Here is a 15,628-nt window from a genome sequence, read left to right on the forward strand (position 1 = left end):
GTCTCTTTTTTTATTTATGGTTTTTCATTCATTCATTGATTCAATAGTATTTATTGAGCGCTTATTACGTGCAGAGCACTGTACTAAGCGCTCGGAATGTACAATTCGGCAACAGATAGAGACGATCCCTGCCCAACGACGGGCTCACAGTCTAATCGGGGGAGACGGACGGCAGAGCACGAAACAAAAACGAGACATTATCACGATAAATAGAATCGACGGGATGTACACCTCATTAACAAAATAAATAGGGTAATAAACAATATATACAAATGAACACAGTGCTCATGATTCAGTCAGTCAGACAGTCGAATTTATGGAGCGCTTACTTTGTGCAGAACACAGTACTGAGTGCCTGGAAGAGGATCATATAACAATAAACAGACATATTCCCTGCTCACAACGAGCCTATGCCTCCCGTTTAAACCAAGAGATTCCCGTTTCTTAGAAGACAATGCATACAGGCCAATACTGGCTTTATTTTTTTAAGGTATTTATTAAGCGCTTACTATGTGCCAGGCACTCTAATAAGCGCTGGGGTAGATACGAGATAAGAGGGTTGCACACAAGAGGGTTGTAAAATGGGGGGGGGGGTGTTGGAAAATCCACATTTTACAGATGAGGGAACTGAGGCCCGGAGAAATGAAGTGACCTGCCCAAAGTCACCCTGCAGACAAGCCGCGGATCGGGGATTAGAAGCCCGGTCCTTCTGACTCCCAGGTCCGTGCTCTACCCATTAGGCCACGCTGCCTCTCATTTTATTCTACAAAAAGCACTGCAGGACCCTTCAACTCAAATTCTGGCCGAACACACTGTTTTAAAGAAACTTTTAAAATGGCATTTAAGTGTTTACCCTGTGCCAAGCCCTGAGGAGATGACCAAGTCAGATACAGGTCTCCGTCCCCCCGTGGGACTAACAGTCTGAAACTCAGAGAGGGTAAGTGAAACAGGCACAAACGGGACACGCTAACCACTTCTCCTTCCAAAACGGTGCTTTCTCTCTGCCCTATCTCTGCGCTTCTGCGGGTGTGCTTGGGAGCAAAAATCTCAGAACAGTCAGGAGATTGAAATGATCCTCTGTTTTCTGCTGCAACTCAAGTTAAAAGCTGTATAACTGAGGAGTGGCTGGGAAGCAGAGAGGAATGAATGATTCAGTGTCTGGAACCAATTTTGGTTTTGCTTCCGAGGGAGCGAACGTTAAGAAGGCACAAAGCTGCGGGCTATTTTTCCTCCGTAACTTGTCCAGAAGTGCTGGGCCTCTCCGTCGTCTTTGGGGTTCCTCACTGGGCGCTTAGCTTCCCAAGTCAAATTCATTCATTCCATTGTATTTTTGAGCGCTTACTATGTGCAGAGCACTCTGTGGCTCAGTGGAAAGAGCCCGAGCTTTGGAGTCAGAGGGCATGGCTTCGAATCCCGGCTCTGCCACTTGTCAGCTGTCTGACTGCGGGCAAGTCACTTCACTTCTCTGTGCCTCAGTTACCTCATCTGTAAAATGGGGATTAAGACTGCGAGCCCCACGTGGGACAACCTGATTCCCCTGTGTCTACTCCAGCGCTTAGAACGGTGCTCTGCACACAGTAAGTGCTTAACAAATACCAACATTATTATTATTATTATTATTTGGGAGCACTCTACAATACCGCAATAAATAGACACATTCCCTGACCACAGCGAGAAGTCAGATAAGCTCATCAGCCCTCTCTGGCTCCGAGACTCTTATTTATATGCATCCTTAGCACCGACGCGTACAATAAGTGCTCCATAAATAGGACTGACTGACTGATGTGTTTATTCGGTTGAATATTTATTGATTTATTTTAATCACTTGTAAATATCTTTAGGTCTCATTCATTCCTTCATTCGGTATTTATTGAGTGCTTACTGTGCGCAGAGGACTGTACTAAGCGCTTGGAGGAGTTCAAGAGAAGCAGCGTGGCTCAGGGGAAAGAGCCCGGGCTTGGGAGTCAGAGGTCGTGGGTTCGAATCCCGGTTCTGCCACTTGTCAGCTGTGTGACTGTGGGCAAGTCACTTCGCTTCTCTGTGCCTCAGTTACCTCATGTGGAAAATGAGGATTAAGACTGTGAGCCTCAGGTAGGACAACCTGATTACCCTGAATTTACCCCAGCGCTTAGAACAGTGCTCTACACATACTAAGCGCTTAATACCAACATTATTATTATTATTACAACAGAACAATAAACTGACCCATTCCCTGCCCACAGCCAGTTTGCAGTCTAGAGGTCTCTTTCCCTCAATAGCGTGGAAGCTCTTTGTGATGAGGGAATGTGTCACTTCTCTGTTTTGTGCATTCCAAACGTTTATCAATCCATCAATCAATGGCACTTATTGAGCTTTTACTATGTGCAGCGCACTGTACTAAGCACTGCAGAAAGGACGATATAATAGAGTTGGTAGATGTGATAGAGAGACAGTAAAATACATTTCGAGTAGGGGAAATTGAGTGTAAGGCTGGGTAACATAAAGTGTTCTGGGGACGGGGTGAGATTCAACGTGCAATAGTAATAATAACAATAACAATTCTTGTTATTATTATTGGTACTTGTTAAGCTCTTACTATGCGCCAAGCGCTGTTCCAAGCAGAGGGGTAGTTACGAGTTAATCGGGTTGGACACAGTCCCTGTCCCACATGGGGCTCACACACTGCCATTTAAGCCAAGAGATTCCTGATTTTTAAAAAGCATTGCATAAATGCTGGCTTTTTTGTTAATGGCTTTGGTTAAGCGCTTACTATGTGTCAGGCACTGCTCTCAGCGCTAGGGTAGATACAAATTCATCAGGTTGGACACACTCCTTGTTCCATATGGGGCTCACACTCTTAATCCCCATTTTACAGAAGAGGTAGCTGAGGCCCAGAGAAGTGAAGTGACTTGCCCAAGGTCACACAACAGACACGGGGCGGAACCAGGATTAGAACCGTGACCTCACGACTCCCAGGCCCGAGCCGTATCTACTGTGCCATGCTGCTTCTCATGTCGTCTCTTTTCTTCCCTAAGATAATAATAATTCCGGGATTTGTTAAGCACTGACTCTGTGCCAGGCACTGTACTAAGCGCTGGGGGAGATAGAAGCTAATCAGGTTGGACCCGGTCCCTGTCCCACATGGGGCTCACGGTCTCGGTGGGAGGGAGAACCGGTATCGAATCCCAATCTTCCCAATGAGGAAACAGATGCAAAGAAGTTAGGTGACTTGCCCAGAATCACACAGCGGACACCTGTGTGACCTCTAAACCCTAAGCTCACTGTGGGCGGGGAACGCGTCCATTTATTGTTATACGTACTCTGCCAAGTGCTTAGTACAGCGCTCCGCCCACAGTAAGCGCTCAATAAATATGATTGAATTAATGAAGTGGTGGAGCCGGGGTCAGAACCCAGGTCCTCTGTCTGACTCCCAGGCCCGGGCTCTTTCCTCTAGGCCAGTGTCCGTAGCTGTAATTTTATTTATTTCTATTAATGTCTGCCTCTCCCTCTAGACTGTCAGCTCCTTCTGGGCAGGGAATGTGTCTATTTATGGTTGTACTGTACTCTCCGAAGTGGATTGTATTGTATTATTGTACTCTCTGAAGCGCTTAGTACAGTGCTCTGCACACAGTAAGTGCTCAGTGAATATGACTGAATGAATGAAGTGGCGGAGCCGGGATCAGAACCCAGGTCCTCCGGCTCCCAGGCCCGGGCTCTCTCCTCTAGGTCAGAACTTATGTCCGTATCTGTAATTTTATTTATTTCTATTAATGTCTGCCTCTCCCTCTAGACCGTACGCTCTTTGGGGGCAGGGACTGTGTCTGTTATAGTGTTATTATTATCATCATGGTATCTGTTAAGCGCTTACTATGTGCCAGGCACTGTCCTAAGCGCTGGGTTATAGTGTCCTCTCCCAAGCCCTTAATACAGACGGACTGAGGGCTTCCAAAATCGCTTATCCGGAGATTCAGACCGTCTCCGAATTTCACCGGAACGCAAGCGGCACGAAGTCCTGCTGCTTGGCTGGAAGCCCGTTTAAGGAACCGAAGCTCGTCGAGCAAGTTGAGCAGCTAAGACTCTCCCCTTTCCCATCTGGAACGAAAAAAGCCCCAGCGACCCGACCTTCTGGGCGGGAGAGACGTGTAGGTTCTGGCTGGCCGGGAGCCAGGTCTGAGGTATGTCATTCTTTCCATACTGAAAGGATGCAGATTCCAGAATGCAACTGCCAAGGAAGACTCCCTGCTCTCAGGCCCGGAGTTGCTGCCGTCCGAGAGAAAAGAAAATATCCCGATGGATGCTAACTTTGGGAAAGGGCTCCATCCACACCCGAGAAAACGTGCCGGAAAAAGTGATTCGGGAACTCGGGGCTTTCGAGCAGATCTACAGGCTACTCGGGTGGATGGAAAGTTTCAACTCTGAGTCACGCGGCGTGTATGTGAATCGAGTTTGGCGGCAAGAGTTTTTGCTCCCGCGTGGAAGGCACAGGCGGTTGTGAGTCTACGATCGTGTCATCAGCACGTAAGTGCTGAGGCAGTCATTCGGGAGATAGAAATGGGGTGGAAGAGGAGGAGCGTGGCCTGGTGGAGAGGGCCCGGGCCTGGGAGGCAAAAGGAGCTGGGCTCTAATCCCGGTCCCATCACTTGTCTGCTGTGGGGCCGTGGGCAAATCACTTCACCTCTCTGGGCCTCAGTTACTTCAGTCAATCAACCGATCGTGTTTATCGAGGCAGCGCAAGGCAGCGTAGAAAGCACTATCGTACTAAGTACCATACAACAATATAACGGACGCCCACAGCGAGCTTACAGTCCGGAGGAGGGGAGACAGACGTTGATCTAATAAATTACAGATGTGGACATGTGCTGTGGGGCTGAGGGAGGGGGGAATAAAGGGAGCAAATCCAGGTACAAGGGTGACGCGGAAGGGAGTGGGGGAAGAGGGAGTGAGGGCCTAGTCGGGGAAGGCCTCTTGGAGGAGGTGTGTCTTCAGTAAGGCTCTGAAAGGGGGGAGACTGATCGTCTGTCGCTGATCGTCTGTCGGATATAAAGCGGGAGGGCGGTCCAGGCCAGAGGCGGGACGTGGCAAGAAGGCGGCGGCGAGATAGACGAGATGGAGGTGCAGTGAGTAGGTTGGCATTAGAGGTGCGATGCGTGTGGGCTGGGTTGGAGGAGGAGCGTGAGGAGGTGAGGTAGGAGGGGGGGAGGGGATCGAGTGCTTTAAAGCCCACGGTGAGGAGTTTCTGTTTGATGTGGAGGTGGATGGGCAACCACTGGACGTTCTTGAGGAGGGGGGAGGATTGTCCTGAACGGTTTTGTAGAAAAATGAGATGTATGAGAAGCAGATGGCCTAGTGGAGAGAGCACGGGTCTGGGAGTCAGAAGGTCATGGGTCCCGGCTCCGCCGCTTGTCTGTTGTGTGACCATGGGCAAGTCACTTCACTTCTCTGGGCCTCTGTGACCTCATCTGTAAAATGGGGATTAATGACAATGATAATAATGATGATGGTGTTTGTTAAGTGCTCACTTATGTGCCAAGCACTGTTTTAAGTGCTGGGGTATTTACAAGGCAGGTCGTCCCACATGGGGCTCAGTCTTAATCCCCATTTTACAGATGAGGTCATCGAGGCACAGAGAAGTGAAGTGACTTGCTCAAAGTCCCACAGCCGACAAATGGCGAAGCCGGGTTTAGAACCCACGACCCGGTCCGACTCCCGAGCCCGTGCTCTTTCCACTACGCCACGCTGCTTCTGTACTAAGCCGTGTGAACGCCACGTGGGACAACCTGATTACCTTGTTTCTACCCCGGCACTTAGAACAGTGTTTGGCACAGAGTAAGCGCTAAATAAATACCATTATTATTAAGTATGGAGTGGAGTGGGGATAGACTGGAGGAAGGAAAGCCAGGGAGGGGGATGATGCAGTAATCGAGGCAGGATAGATAAGTGCTTGGATGAACGTGTTAGCAGTTTCAGTGGAGAGGAAAATAGGGATTTAGCAATTTTGTGAAGGTCGGACAGGATTTAGTGATGGATTGAATAGTAATAATTATAATAATAGCATTTGTTAAGCGCTCACTATGTGTCAAACACTGTTCTAAGCACTGGGGCAATTCAAAGATAGTCAATCGTATTAATTGAGCACTTACTGTTTGCAGAGCACTGTACTAAGCTCTTGGGAGAGTACAATCTAACAATATATAACACCCATTCCCTTCCCACAACGAATTTACAGTCTAGAGTGGGAGACAGACATTGATATAAATAAATAACTGACAAGAGATGGTCATAAGCGGTGTGGGGCCCGAACGCGGGGATGAATAAAGGGAGCGAGTCAGGCCGACGGAGAAGGGAGTGAGAGAAGAGGAAAGGCGGCTTAATCAGGGAAGGCCTCTTGGTGGAGATGGGTGACCGTGACCCAGCGAAGTGAATTGACCTACCCAAGGTCACGCAGCAGAAAAGTGGCAGAGCCCGGATTAGAAGTCCCTTCTAAGTCCCTCCCCGGGAACATAGTCACTTTGCTCTTCTATGCCTCAGTTCCCTCATCTATAAAACGGGGATTGAGACTGCGAGCCCCATGTGGGACGGGGACCGCGTCCAGCCCGGTTTGCCTGTATCCACTCCAGGACGTAGGACAGTGCCTGGCCCGTGATAGTGCTTAACAAATACCGCAGTTATTGTTATTTTCATCATTAACAAATATCATAAACAAAACAAAACCCTCCGGGGAAAAGGCCCAGCTGGGGTGCCATGCTCTGAAGGCGGTACTTTGGGCGATGGGAGGCTTATAATTATAATAGTAATGGTACTTATTAAGCGTTTACTATGTGCCGAGCACTGTAGGACGCGCTGGGGTGGGTACAAGCAAATCGAGTGGGACCCGGTCCCCGTCCCAGGTGGGGCTCACGGTCTCAATCCCCATTTTACAGATGAGGGGACCGAGGGCCAGAGAAGTGCAGTGACCCGCCCAAGGTCACACAGCAAAGAAATGGAGGAGCTGGGATGAGAACCCAGGTCCTCCTGACTCCCAGGCCCCGGCTCTACCCACTACGCCGCACCGCTTCCGTGGACTGCGGCACTTGTGCATATTTGTGTCTATTATTTATTACGCTTTTATCAATGATGTGTCTATATCTATGATTCTATTTATCTTGATGGTATCGACGCCTGACTACTTGTTTTGTTCTGGTGTCTGTTTCTCCCGTTTAGACTGTGAGCCCGTCATTGGGCAGGGACGGTCTCTATCTGTTGCCGAATTGTCCCTTCCAAGCGCCAAGTACAGTGCTCTGCAGCTAGTAAGCGCTCAATAAATACTATTGAATGAATGTGCCGGGCACCGTCCTAAGCGCAGGGGTGGATAGGGGAGGGGCGTGGCTCAGTGGAAAGAACCTGGACTTGGGAGTCAGAGGTCATGGGTTCGAATCCCGGCTCTGCCACTTGGCAGCTGTGCGACTGTGGGCGAGTCACCTCACTTCTCTGTGCCTCAGTTCCCTCATCTGTAAAATGGGGATTAACTGTGAGCCTCAGGTGGGACGACCCGATGACCCTAGAGAAGCAGCGTGGCTCAGTGGAAAGAGCACGGGCTTTGGAGTCAGGGCTCATGAGTTCGAATCCCAGCTCTGCCACTTGTCGGCTGTGTGACTGTGGGCAAGTCACTTCACTTCTCTGTGCCTCAGTTCCCTCATCTGTAAAATGGGGATTAAGACTGTGAGCCCCACGTGGGACAACCTGATTCCCCTATGTCTACCCCAGCGCTTAGAACAGTGCTCGGCACATAGTAAGCGCTTAACAAATACCAACATTATTATTATTACCCTATCCCGCCGTCGACCCCGGGGCCACGTCCTCCCGCGGTCCCGGAACGCCCTCCCTCCTCACCTCCGCCAAACTGATTCTCTTCCCCTCTTCAAAACCCTACTTAAAACTCACCTCCTCCAAGAGGCCTTCCCAGACTGAGCTCCCCTTCTCCCTCTACTCCACCACCCCCCTTCACCTCTCCGCAGCTTAACCCTCTTTTCCCCTCATTTCCCTCTGCTCCTCCCCCTCTCCCTTCCCGTCCCCTCAGCACTGTACTCGTCTGCTCAACTGTATATATTTATTACCCTATTTATTTTGTTAATGAAATGCACATCGCCTCGATTCTATTTAGTCGCCATTGTGTTTACGAGATGTTCTTCCCCTTTGACTCTATTTATCGCCATCGTTCTCGTCTGTCCGTCTCCCCCGATTAGACTGTAAGCCCGTCAGACGGCAGGGACCGTCTCTATCTGTTGCCGACTTGTTCATCCCAAGCGCTTAGTCCAGTGCTCTGCACATAGTAAGCGCTCAATAAATACTATTGAATGAATTGAATGAATGACCCTGTATCTCCCCCAGCGCTTACATAGTGAGTGCTTAACCAATACCAACATTATTATTATTATTCTCTGGGCCTCAGTTCCCTCACCTGGAAAATGAGGATGAAGACGGTGAGCCCCACGGGGGACAACCTGATGACCTTGTATCCATCCCAGCGCTTAGAACAGGGCCGGGCACGTAGTGAGCGCTCAACCAATACCAACATGATCGTGATGATGATTGTTCCGCACATCTGTTGCGCGCCCCCCCCCCCCCCCCCCCCCCCCCACCCATGGGGCCGGTCCGGAGCGCCCCCTGGTGGCGATGGAGAGCGACGCGGCGGCCATCCCCATCACGTGAGGCTGGTCTCCCCCTCCCCTCCCCCCCGCCACGGGGCCCCATCCTTCCCGCACGCGCGCGACGACAGGGGAGCCCCGCCCCTTCCCGCTCCGGACGCTCCTGATTGGTCGCCGGCGGGCGGTCGGGCTCCCCCCGCCCCCCCGCGGGGCCCCATCCTTCCCGCATGCGCGCGACGCCAGCGGCGCCCCGCCCCGGACGCTCCTGATTGGCCGCCGGCGGGGGGCCTGTTCCCCTCCCTCCGGCCGGGCAGGGCCTCTCCCTTCCCGCATGCGCGCGGCCCCGACGACGCCCCGCCCCTTTCCTCCCCGGACGCTCCTGATTGGCCGCCGGCGGGGGGCCGGTTCCCCCCCCGGCCGGGGAGGGCCTCCCCCTTCCCGCATGCGCGCGGCCCCGACGACGCCCCGCCCCTTTCCTCCCCGGACGCTCCTGATTGGCCGGCGGCGGGGGGCCGGGCTCCCCCCTCCCCGCCCTCCCCCGGACCGTCGTTGGTCGGCGCGGTGCAGGCCGGGAGCCGCGGCCTTTCCCCCCCGCCGGACCCGCCATGGCCGCCGCGGCCCTCGGCGCGCTCAGCGCCCTCCCCGCCGTCCGCCGCCGCCTCCGCCTCCGCCTTCGCCTCGGCCGGCCGGGGACACGGCAGTGAGGCGGGGCCCGGACACACGGTAAGCGCCGCGCGCGCGCGCCCGGGGGTGGGGGGAGGGGCTCCTCAGCCTCCCCCACCTCTTGGGGGGGGAGGGGCGGTCCCCTCCCCCTCCCCCTCCCCCATCTGTAAAAACGGGGATTAAAAACCGTGAGCCCCACGTGGGACCATCTGATGACCCTCTATCTCCCCCAGCGCTTAGAATAGTGTTCAGCATATAGTCAGCGCTTAACAACTATCATCATCATCATCCCCCCACCTGGGCCACCCATTCTCCCGCCCAGACCGGGAAAAATCAAGGCCCCCCCCTCCCCTCGTAATTCCCATTTCGAGGCGTCCCCCTCCCTCCCTCCTTCCCTCTCCTTCTTTCTTTTCTTTTGAATTTTCTGGTCCTCGCTAAGCGCTTCCCTACGAGCCAAGCAGCGTCCCGAGCGCCGGGGTAGAGCAGAAGTTCGTCCTTTCCGCCCGTCGAATTTGTGGAGCGCCTCTTCTAGTGCTTCCTAATAAGAGTAATGCTGCCATTGGTTAATAATAATCATCATGGTGGTATTTGTTAGGCGCTTACTATGTGCCAAGCCCTGTTCTAAGCGCTAGGGGGGAATACAAGGTGACCAGGTGGTCCTACGTGGGGCTCCCAGTTTGCATCCCCGTTTTCCAGATGAGGGCACTGAGGCCCAGAGAAGTTCATTCATTATTGAGCGCGTACTGTGTGCAGAGTACTGTACTGGAAGGGGCAATTCGGCATCTCTTAAGCGCCTACAGTGGGCCAAGCACTCTCCTAAGCGCTGGGCTGGATACAGGCGTGGCTCAGTGGAAAAGAGGCGGGCTGGGGAGTCAGAGGTCGTGGGTTCTAATCCCAGCTCCGCCCCTTGTCGGCTGTGTGACCTTGGACAAGTCACTTCACTTCCCCGGGCCTCAGTGACCTCTGTAAAATGGGTTTGAAGAGTGTGAGCCTCACGGGGGACAACCTGATGACCCCGTATCTACCCCAGAACCCAGAACAGTGCTTCGCACATAGTAAGCGCTTAACAAATACCCCTGTGATTATTATTATTACTAGGAAATGAGGTGGTCTCCCGTGAGGCTCACGGTCTCCATCCCCATTTGGCAGATGAGAGACCTAAAGCCCGGAGAAGGGAAGGGACTGGGCCAAGGTCACACAGCTGACAAGGGGCGGAGCCGGGATTAGAACCCACGACCTCCGAGTCCCAGGCCGGGGCTGTCGCCGCCGAGCCCCGGAGGGCTGACGGGCTGAATCCCCGAGGCCCGGAGGAAGGGAAACGACTCGCCCAAGGTCACAGAGCCGGCAGGTGATGGAGGAGCCGGGATGGGAGTCCAGGTCCTTCTGCCTTTGGGCCACGCTGCTGCTGCTGAGCTGGAGGGGAGGAGGCGGGGGGACCCCGGGGTCAGGACCCGGGGGCTCCTGGCTCCTTTGCTCCGTCGATGCCGTGACCTTGAGGAGCTCCCCTCCCTCCGTAGAACCCACGTACATCCCAAGCGCTTAGTACAGTGAGCACCTCCCCTCTACAAAGCCCTCCTGAGAGCCCACCTCCTCCAGGAGGCCTTCCCAGACTGAGCCCCCCCCTTCCCCTCTACTTCTCCCCTCCACCCTCTGCCCTTCCCCTCAGCACTGTGCTCATTTGTACATATTATCTATTACCTTATTTGTTCTCTTAATGAGGTGTACATCCCCTCGATTCGATTTCTCTCGATGACGATGTCTTGTTTTTCTTTTGTTCTCTTTGGCTCTGCCCTCCGTCTCCCCCGTTCAGACCGCGAGCCCGTCGTTGGGCAGGGACGGTCTCTATCTGTTGCCCAGTTGTCCCTTCCAAGCGCTTAGTACAGTGCTCTGCCCATAGTAAGGGCTCAGTAGATAGTATTGAATGAATGAGCACATAGTAAGCGCTCAATAAATACAATTGAATGAATGAACCCCTTCCCTGGCAAGGTGGCAGGGCCTAAGGAATTTCAACATTTTGCAATAAGGGGCGGAGGAAAGGCTTCACTGCACTATATATCCTAATTTACATCCTAAATTACCTGTCTTAACGTTTGCCTCCCCATCTAGGCTCACTGGGGGAAGGGCACTTTCAGTCATTTATTCATTCAGTCGTAGTTATTGAGCCCATCACTGGGCAGGGATCGTCTCTATCTGTTGCCGAATTGTACGTTCCAAGCGCTCGGTACAGTGCTCTGCCCATAGTAAGCACTCAGTAAATACTATTGAATGAACGAATGAATGAATTACAGAGCGTGCAGAGCACCGTACCGAGCGCTTGGAATGTACAATTCGGCAACAGATAGAGACGATCCCTGCCCAGCAGCGGGCTCACGCGTCTGCTAGTTCTGTTGGATTGTCCTCTCCCGAGCGCTTAGTAGAGTGCCGTGCACACGGTAGGCGCTCAGTAAGTACCCCCGCTGGATTGCGTGCCTCACACCCACTCTAGGTCCGCAGGCCAGGCCCGGCACCATCCAGGGTCTGTGCCGCAGCCATTTAAGAAGGTCAGATGTGGGGAAGAGGTTTCGTCTCGCCCGCCTCCGCGGTTTTGCCCAAGCGGCCGATCGGGCGTCTTGACCCCCAGCGTCAGAGACGCTTTTGGAAACGGATCCGTCGTCGAGTGCCCCGAGGTGGCTTTGGGGAGGGTCCCCCCTTCCTCGGGGATTTATCCTTCTCCCTTAATGCTCTCGGCTGGAAGGGGAACGGATCCTGCAAGGTCTTCACCAGTCAGTAATACTTCCTGGAAATGTGAATTCCTCTCTAATCCGGCACGCTCAAATGTTTCCCATGAATTATGCAGCAAGATGGCTCTGCAGCAGTGAATAAAATCAGATTAAAATTGATGCGATAGCGGTCTGAGGACTGACAGCGTGAGAGGAGGAAACTTGAAAGCGCAGAATGCTCGCTTTCCCCCCTTTTTTGTTTTTTAAGGTCATATGTAATCTAAAAAGTTCTGCCTTTTCTGTAGTGGTCATGTGAGTCGGCAGGGAGCAGAGTGGCACAGAGTGGAAGCTGCCTGGGAATACCGGGGAGCGGGAGATGAACCAAGCACGATTATTCCCAAATCGCCGCTTGCGTGACGTTTTTCGACGCTAGCGGAGACGTGCTCGGCCTTTTTAGGTGGAAAGGGCAGAAGCGTGAGGGCGTAATGCCGTATTGTTGGACCGGTGTGGCCCCGGTGTTCGTGGAGGAACGGCACGTGGGTTGATGATGATGGTATTTGGTAAGTGCCTATCGAGTGCCAAGCTCCCCCTCTTGTTGTGGGCGGAGACTGGATCTGTTTATGGTCCTGTTGTACTCTCCCAAGTACTGACTGTGTACTTGGCGTGGCTCAGTGGCAGGAGCCTGGGCTTGGCGGCGGGGGCGGTCAGAGGTCCTGGGTTCTGATCCCCGCTCCGCCACTCTGTCAGCTGTGTGACTTCGGGCATGTCGCTGCACTTCTCTGGGCCTCCCGTGACCTCATCCGGACACTGGGGATGAAGACTGGGAGCCCCACATTTGACGGCCTGATGACCGTATAGCCGCCTCGGTCCTTGGTACACAGTAAGCGCTTAACAGATACCGTCATTATTATTGCTGGGTGCCGTGCCCGCGGTAAGCGCTCGGTGAGTACGATCAGAATGAACGATTGAAGCACGCTGCCCAGCACCGGTGCAGAACGATCAGTGGTTTTGATTAAATGCCTACCGTAGGCAGAGCGCGGTTCGAAGGAGTTGGTCGACACAAGGAGCTTGCCGAGAAGCAGCGTGACCTCGTGGAAGGGGCCCGGGGCTGGGAGTCAGAAGATCGGGGCTCTAATCCCACTCTGTCAGTCGGTTGCTGTGTCACCTTGGGCAGGTCACTTAACTTGTCTGCGTCTGTTTCCTCAACTGTAAAATGGGGATTCGATACCTCTTCTCCCTCCTACTTACTGTCCCATGTGGAACTGGGAGTTTGCAAACTAATTTAACTTGCATCTTCCCTAGCGCTTAGTACGGAACTTGACACAGAGAAGGGGCATAATGAAAACCATGATATAATAATAATATTAAGAATAACACAAGAACGGACCCAGTCCCTGCCCCACACAGGTTCACGGTCTCAGGTCGCCCTCCGTGACATCCCTCCATAGTGGTTAGAGATGGATTAACATTCCAGACTTTTCCCTCCACGTCCCTTAACTTTCCTTTTAAAGAACCCATGACGGTCGTCTCATCCTCAAGGTTTTCCCATCTTCCCTTAGACTTATCAGTGCTTTCATCCCATGGTATTTCCTGTAGAAATCAATCGCGACTGTACCCCGGCCGCTCTCTGAGGAATAACGATTCCTCCGGTTCCTTGAGGACCTGTCACTTCTTCAGAGAGGGCCCATGGTTCTGGTGTTTGGGAATCGGCGAACAATAATTCCGCCTTTACCCCTCCCACGCTCGTCATGATTGTGCAACCATCGATCTTGTCTCTGTCGGCCCTTTCCTCCTCAGCTGGAAATCTTAATCAAATTTTCCGTCTTTTCTCGTGAGGGAGATGGTCAGGGTCTCTGATCATTTTAGCTGACCGTTTCTTTATTTGACTAAGTTTTCCTCGAGGAGTATAAAGAGCCTCCTGGGTTTGGAAACCGGTCTGTTTAACAAACACACAAAACCATCCAGCAGATGTAATATCAGAGACTTTGTTTATACATATTCACACACAGCGCCAGGGACTTTTTAAATCACCATTTTACGGATAAAGTAAATGAAGCACAGAGGTGAGGTGACTTGGCCGAGGTCACCCGGTAGACAAGTGGCAGAGCTGGGATTTGGGATCAGAATCCGGGTCTTTCCGACTTCCAGACCTGTGCTCTATCCACTCGGCCACGCTACTTGGTGAGCTTGGATCACGGGCTGAGTTTTGCCGGTAGCGGTTATTCTAATGTAATTTTAATGCCGAAGCACCTAATATAGAATCAGGCACAGAGGCAGTAAGTATTGCCGGAAGGGTGGAATCGTTGATTTAGGTTGGATTTCTTTATTTTTGAATCCGGGAACTTCAGTTTACTGTACAGTATTGTAATTGGTGCATTAGATCTAAAGAAGCTAGATAATGGTGCGTCAGCTCTCTTTAATAATAATGCTGGTGTCTGTTAAGCGCTTACTGTGTGCTAAGCACTGGTCTTAACTCTACCCAGTGCACTTTAAGAGGAGCATTAACTCCTTCAGATTACCAGGGAACTATTACCGTTTAGTGTTTGCTCCATACGCTGCTCCAGTGGACTAAGAAATGCTTCCCCTGGAAGGTCTGAAGAGCCAACGTGCCTCTCAGACTTCCTCCGGGGAATAACTTTAGGCACTGGGAGAATCAAATTCATCATTCCCTAATCTAGGAGCAGGGAATCTTACTCTAATTTTAGTAGATTTTGATAGTCTGTTTACATTCGTTTATTCATTCAGCCGTATTTATTGAGCGCTTAGTGTGTGCGAAGCACTGAGCTAAGTGCTTGGACGAGTACGCCAGAATGGTAAACAGATACATTCCCTGCCTTCATCGAACTTGCAGTCTAAAGGACTTGGAGAAGAATCCCGAGAATTCTCTCAGTCTGCCTAAAATGATGTAACAGTATTTAAAATGTTATTATTCAGGGCACCGTCTTCCCTTCCCCTCTCCCTTTTCTTGCTCCTAGTCGTATTGGAGAGGCAGCGAGGCTTAGCGGAAAGAGCCCAGGCTCGGGAGTCAGAGGTCGTGGGTTCTAATCCCGGCTCCGCCACGCATCAGCTGTGTGACTTTGGGCAAGTCACTTCACTTCTCTGGGCCTCAGTGACCTCACCTGGAAAATGGGGATGAAGACTGTGAGCCCTACGGGGGACAACCTCATACCTCGTGTCTCCCCCGGCGCTTAGAACAGTCCTTGGCACATAGTAAGCGCTTAACAAATATTATTATTATTGTTGAATTCGTAGATGAGTTGGATGTCGTATGCTGAATTAAGTAGTTGGGGCAAGTACAGCAGAAGAGATCCATTCCTTGCCCTCCGCGTGCTTGAACTCTTAATGAGAAAGAGTAATGAGAATAAATCAGTGAACGTAGAGCTACTGGAGAAGCAGCACGGCCTAGTGGAAAGGACACGGGCCTGGGGGGCTGAGGACCTGGGTTCTAATCTCAGCTCCGCCTCTTTTCTGCTGTGTGCCCTTCCTCGGTCACGTCCCTTCCCTGGGCTTCAGTTTCCTCATCTGTAAAAATGGGGATTCGGTAGTACTCCCTCCTGAGACCGAGCGCTATTTGAGACAGGGGCTGTGTCCAGGAACGTAGTAAGTGCTTAACATGCAGCCTAACAATTAACTATTATTATCGATTAGATAAACATATCCGAG

General features: G+C 52.2%; 1 protein-coding gene across 1 annotated transcript in view; it reads left to right on the plus strand.

Moving 5' to 3' along the window:
* The first annotated feature begins 9,235 nt into the window (after positions 1 to 9,235).
* USP8 (ubiquitin specific peptidase 8) overlaps positions 9,236 to 15,628 on the plus strand; it is a 55,407-nt gene continuing 49,014 nt past the window's right edge. The window contains exon 1 of the mRNA XM_029065390.2: positions 9,236 to 9,326. The gene's annotated coding sequence lies outside the window, so the exon portion shown is untranslated. The remainder of the gene's footprint in view (positions 9,327 to 15,628) is intronic.

Source organism: Ornithorhynchus anatinus, chromosome 5 (genome assembly GCF_004115215.2).
Source record: "Ornithorhynchus anatinus isolate Pmale09 chromosome 5, mOrnAna1.pri.v4, whole genome shotgun sequence".
In the NCBI taxonomy this organism is placed as follows: domain Eukaryota; kingdom Metazoa; phylum Chordata; class Mammalia; order Monotremata; family Ornithorhynchidae; genus Ornithorhynchus; species Ornithorhynchus anatinus.